Genomic DNA, 6,213 nt, shown 5'->3' with positions numbered 1-6,213 from the left:
TACTCTCTCATTTCCTTCCCCTCCCTCTCCCTCTCCCTCTCTCCTAAACAAGCAAAAAAGAAAGTGATTCAAACAACAAACAACCAAACCCGTCGTGAGAGAGAGAATGCACACTCTCTCTCTCACACTCTCCCTCTCCCTCTCATTCTCTTTCTCTCCCTCTCTCATTTCCTTCCCCTCCCTCTCCCTCTCTCCTAAACAAGCAAAAAAGAAAGTGATTCAAACAACAAACAACCAAACCCGTCGTGAGAGAGAGAATGCACACTCTCTCTCTCACACTCTCCCTCTCCCTCTCATTCTCTTTCTCTCCCTCTCTCATTTCCTTCCCCTCCCTCTCCCTCTCCCTCTCTTTCTCTTTTTCTCCCTCTCCCTCTCTATCTCTCTTTCTCTCTCATTTCCTAAACAAGCAAAAAATAAAGTGATTTAAACATCCTCCAAGCAAAAGGGAGAGGGAGAGATACAATGCACTCTCCCTCTCTTTCTCTTTCTATCCCTCTCTCATTTCCTTCCCCTCCCTCTCCCTCTCGCTCTCTTTCTCTCTCATTTCCTCTCCTAAACAAGCAAAAAATAAAGTGATTTAAACATTAAACAAGCAAAAGGGAGAGGGAGAGAGAGACTGCACTCTCCCTCCTTCTCCCTCTCTTTCTCTTTCTCTCCCTCTCTCATTTCCTCCCCCTCCCTCTCCCTCTCCCTCTCCCTCTCCCTCTCCCTCTCTTTCTCTCTTACTCTCTTGTTTCCTCTCCTAAACAAGCAAAAAAGAAAGTAATTTAAACATTAAACAAGCAAAAGGGAGAGAGAGAGAGAGAATACACTCTCCCTCTCTTTCTCTTTCTCTCCCTCTCCCTCTCCCTCTCTTTCTCTCCCTCTCTCTCCCTCTCCCTCTTCTTCTCTTTCATTTCCTCTCCTAAACAAGCAAAAGAGAACGATTTAAACCTTCAACAAGCAAAAGAAAGAGAGAGGGAGACTCGCTAATGAGATATGGCGAGCGTGGGGTGGCTTCTCTTTGCAATGAGGGCTCCTCCTCTCCTTCGCGAACAACGGCGATGGCGGCGGCGGCAGCAAGTCTTCTTCCTCTCATTCCTTCTCACAAAGCCTTCGCTCTCTCCCTCGCTCTCGCTCTCAAAAGTCAAAGCAAAAGAAATGAAAACGGCGCTCGGGTTTCGGCCGCGCTTTTTTTCCTGCGGCGTCGCTATTTGCGTCGCAAATGCGACGCCAATAGCGATGCAAATAGCGATGCCAATAGCGACGGCGATATCTGCCGTCGCTAATCGGCGTCGCTAATTGCCCAATTCCTTGTAGTGACTGCATCTCTGCAACTCCAAGTAAGCTTCGAAACTTTTGAAGCTTCTCTGTATCCAATGCCTTCGTGAAGATGTCAGCTATCTGATCCTGTGTGCTAACATACACCAAGTCAATCTCACCTGCTAGTACCTTCTCTCTCACAAAGTGGTAGTGTACCTCAATATGTTTTGTCCTGGCATGGAACACAGGGTTCCTAGCCAACAATATACTGCTCATGTTGTCACAATAAATGACAACTGGACCTTCCACCTGCACATCCAAATCAACCATTAACTTTTGTAGCCATACTACCTCACATGCTGCAACAGCAGCACCTCTATACTTAGCCTTTGTACTCGACAAAGCAACTGTAGATTGCTTTTTGCTGCTCCAAGCAACTGCTGCACTACCAAGAGAGAACATGTATCCACTAGTAGATCTTCTATCATACATACTACCAGCCCAATCTGCATTTGTGTATCCAAACACCTGTACATCTGTACCTGCCTCATAGAAAAGTCCATAATGTAATGTGGACTTCACATATCTCAATATGCGTCTGACTGCATCCAAATGTGGCTTTCTAGGTACTTGCATAAACTGACTCACAAGACCAACAGCGTAGCTCAAGTCTGGCCTTGTAATGGTCATGTAGATCAAACTCCCCACTATCCTTCTGAACATAGTAGGGTCTTCTATCTTATCCCCAACATCAGCACTCAACTTTACATTCTGCTCCAACGGGACTGAAAGTGGTTTGCATGCTATCATACCATACTTGGACAACATATCCAAGCCATACTGTCTTTGGGACAGCCATATACCATCATCACATCTGATCACCTCAATGCCAAGGAAGTACCTTAGCTCACCTAAATCCTTCATCTCAAACTTCTTCTTCAAAAAATCCTTCACTTCAGCAATCCCACTATCACTATCACCTGTAATAATCAAGTCATCCACATAGATGACTATGATGACCAAACCTGCATCTCCCTTTCTCACATAAAGTGAGTGATCAGCATCAGAAACATAGAAGCCAATATTGACAAGATACTCTTTGATCTTGTCAGACTATGCTCTAGGTGCTTGCTTGAGCCCATAGAGCGCCTTCTTCAACCTGCACACATACGTGGGATGCTCTAAATCTTCATAACCTACTGATTGATCCATATACACTTCTTCCGGCAAATCACCATGCAAGAAGGCATTCTTTACATCCATTTTTTGCAACCTCCAACCTTTGGCTGCTGCCAAAGAAATCACACATCTGACAGTTGCCATTCTAGCAACTGGACTGAAGGTTTCTTCATAATCTATGCCATATATCTGGGCATAGCCTTTTGCAACCAGTCTACTTTGTACCTACTAATAGAACCATCTGCATTGTGCTTAATCTTATAAACCCACTTACATCCAATAGCTTTCTTGCCCTTCGACAATGATACTAGATCCCAAGTCTTATTGGTCTCTAATGCAGCCATCTCCTCATCCATTGTTGCATCCCAATGAGCATGACCAACAGCCTCCTCAAAACATGTGGGCTCAACATCCTCAACTAGTTTCACCATATAAGCATAATGGTGAGCTGCATAACCTTCAAAACCAAATCTTTTAACAGGGTATCTCACCCTGCTAGACCTGCGTACCACTGGATCACTCAATGGAGTCTTTGCATTAATGCGTGCTCTCTGCACACCTGGAGTCCTCACTGAAGGAATGCCAAGCTCATCATCTAAGCTCTCTGAGCCACTAGAGTCTCATCAAGCACTGCATCAATGCCTTCTGACACTTTATTCTTTCCTTTGTCTTTACATGTAGTGCTACTAGATGCACCTGAAGATGTAAAGGTACTCCTTAGTCTCCCAGACCAAGGACTACCAGATGATGTCTCTGGTCCACTAAGAGTCTGTGATTCTTGCTTTTCAGCCTGCACATGAGTGTCATGATCATCATCATCATCATCCAATACATCACCACTAGATGCATACCAACTACTCATTTCATCAAAGATGACATCCCTGCTCACTCTGAACTTACATGTGACAGGGTTATAACAATGATACCCTTTCTGCTCTAAAGAGTATCCAATAAAGACACACTTTTCAGCCTTTGGATCCAGTTTCTTCTGCAACTCATCTGGCACATGAACATACGCAATGCAGCCAAACACTTTCAAGTGTGAGACATCAGGCTTCTTACCTGTAAAACATTCTTCAGGGGTCATACCATGAACTGCAACTGTGGGGGTTCTGTTCATAATATAAACAGCAGTATGAACAGCCTCAGACAAAAAATTCTTAGGCATATTCTTTTCAGCCATCAAGGCGCGATCAACTTACAAGGGAACTTTTCCAACATGTGAAATTGGGTGGCATGAATCATCACTCGTCTGTACATAACCTGCATTTTGCAAATCCTGCATCTCTCCAAACCATTCTGCATGGCTGGTCATATGATTGGATGTACCTGAATCAACATACCAAACATCATCATGTGTTCCCTTTCCTGTAACAGCATTCAGTATATGCTGCATAACAAACAAACGTTCATTTTTGTCTTCATTCTGTCGTCGTGAAGATGATGCATAGTTTCCTTGCTGCAACTTACCACTGCAGATATCAACTTTCTTAGCATAACATTGGGCTACAATATGACATGTTTTTCCACAATAGTGACACACAATACCAGAGTTGTTAGAACCTTTGTTCTGCCATCCACCTCTTCCTCTAAAGCTCCCCCTACCTCTAAAGTTACCACGACCTCCTGAAACCTGCATATCTCCAAATTGCTGATTCAATCTGTTTTGCTGGTTGTCACTACCACGTCCTGTACCACGACCTCTTGAGGAGAACCTGCCATGTCCCCTTCCTAAACTGGAGTAGAAATCCTGGACCTGTTCACCACTTCTTTCAGATGTCTCACTCTGCATGTTAATCTCTTCAGTGATCATAAGGGAGACCAACTCATCGATATCTGGAAATGGCTTTCTGACATATACGGAAGTTATAAAAGACTTTCAAGCATTTTCATTGTTAAGTCCACCCAAGGTAGATGACACCAAATCATCATCATCGGGCATTGCATCAATCGCTGCCAATGCATCTGCAATGCTTCTTACCTTCAGTGCATACTCATTGATAGACATCTTCCCTTTCTTCAATGTATTCAACTCTTGCTTGAGTTGAATCTTTCGTGCCTTTGTATTTACAGAAAACATACTTTCAAGTATGGTCCAAGCTGCATATGAATTCTCTGCATTTCTAATGTGTCCTAGCATATTATTGTCAATTACTGCAGACAACCAATACATGATCTTTTTATCTTTTGCATTCCATTCCTTCCGTGCCTTTGTCTCTTCTGTAGTTAGAGGATCACTCACCTCCGGCTCCTTTTCCTCACCTGAACGTAGAGGCCTTTTCCAATAAGAAGCTCGTGACACGGAACTTCCATGAAGGGTAGTTGTTCTTGTCGAGCTTCTCAATGATGGGGCTTCCACTATTCTCTGCCATTATCACAAAAATAATACCAAACAGCAAGCAAATCTTCTGCAACCCCTCGACCTGTAGTGCACAACAATACACCAGACAGCCTTTTTCACTGTCTGCTCAACAATACATGTAATCTGCAACCAATTTGTAGATAAACCTTGTGTTTACTCACTGGTAAACACCTTTGAACTTACAGATCTGAAATCTGTAACCTGCGCATCCACTTTCGATCAATACAGCTGAAGTCACAGTGTACCCTGAAACTGCTGTCTGCAACCTTGCGGCTCTAAAACGGGGCCTGAAACGGCCTCAGATGCCCAAAATAACTGCGGATAAGCCCTAAAGGGCCTTTCTGCAGAATACACAGTGCTCTCCGCGCACACCAAATCTCACTGCAATCTGAGATTTTTGCTCGACCCTGCTTCTGGTGCCTCCACAGGCACTATCCAAGAGAGAGAGTGGAAGAATGGGAGAGATTCTTACCCGTGGCTTGCTTGCTCGAACCTTGCTTCTTCTCCTTTGCTTCAACCTTCAAAATCAGCCTCTCTCAATGGCACGGCTCTGATACCATGTCAAGAATCGCATGGTGGGGGGACTTGCTCAAGATGCTGCGCCGAACACACATAGAATACACAAGGAGAAGCTCACTCAAGAGACAAGAAGAGAGATGGAGGCCAAAATGTTTTCTTGTTGGTTTCTTCTTCTTCTTCCACACTCTTTACAATTGTACACAAAGTATAGATAAGATACAACATAAAAGAAAGTGGCCTACTAAGTCAAACAATGCATAACTGACTACACTAGTCGACTTGCGCTATAACTATGCCAGCTGTAAATAGGTGTAACAACCTGAATATAATAAGTAATGAGTCAGTGGCCATGTGAGAGTCATAATGACCACCGACGTGCTAAGTGTAGACATGTGGACCCATCTAACCAGGCGGTCCATCATCAATGTCCACATGTGTTGAGCTTGTCATCTCAACCTAGCGGGCGCCCGTCTCACCGTCACACTTATTCTTTATTCTTTCAGTGACTAGTGAATAAAGGAAGGCCAGGTCACACATTGTGACTGTTGGAGTTCCCGTTTGTCTCTCTCTCTCTCTCTTTTCTTGCTCTTGCTCTCCGCCATAGCTCGTGCATGGTCTTTCGATCCTCTCATCCATTTCAACTGGTATCAGAGCTTGGCTTCCGATTGCTCGAGCTCTTCTCGGTGCTTTCTTAGCTTCACATTGACTCCCTTCTTGCATTGGATCTCCATCCTGGCAGCCATATCCAATCTCCTCGAGCTCCCGTCACTCCCCGGCTTCCCGAGCACCTTCCTGGCCTATTGAGGCACCTTCAAGGCATTGGTACTGAGGTATTTGATCATTCTTTCAGGGTTTTATTTCAGTCTACAGGTTGCAAACAGCAAGGACAGCCATGGCTTCAAACCCTTGAA

This window comes from Lygodium microphyllum, chromosome 7 (genome assembly GCF_053477565.2).
Source record: "Lygodium microphyllum isolate KBCC chromosome 7, Lygodium_microphyllum_v1.1.10, whole genome shotgun sequence".
NCBI lineage: Eukaryota > Viridiplantae > Streptophyta > Polypodiopsida > Schizaeales > Lygodiaceae > Lygodium > Lygodium microphyllum.
This window is presented reverse-complemented; position numbering follows the sequence as displayed.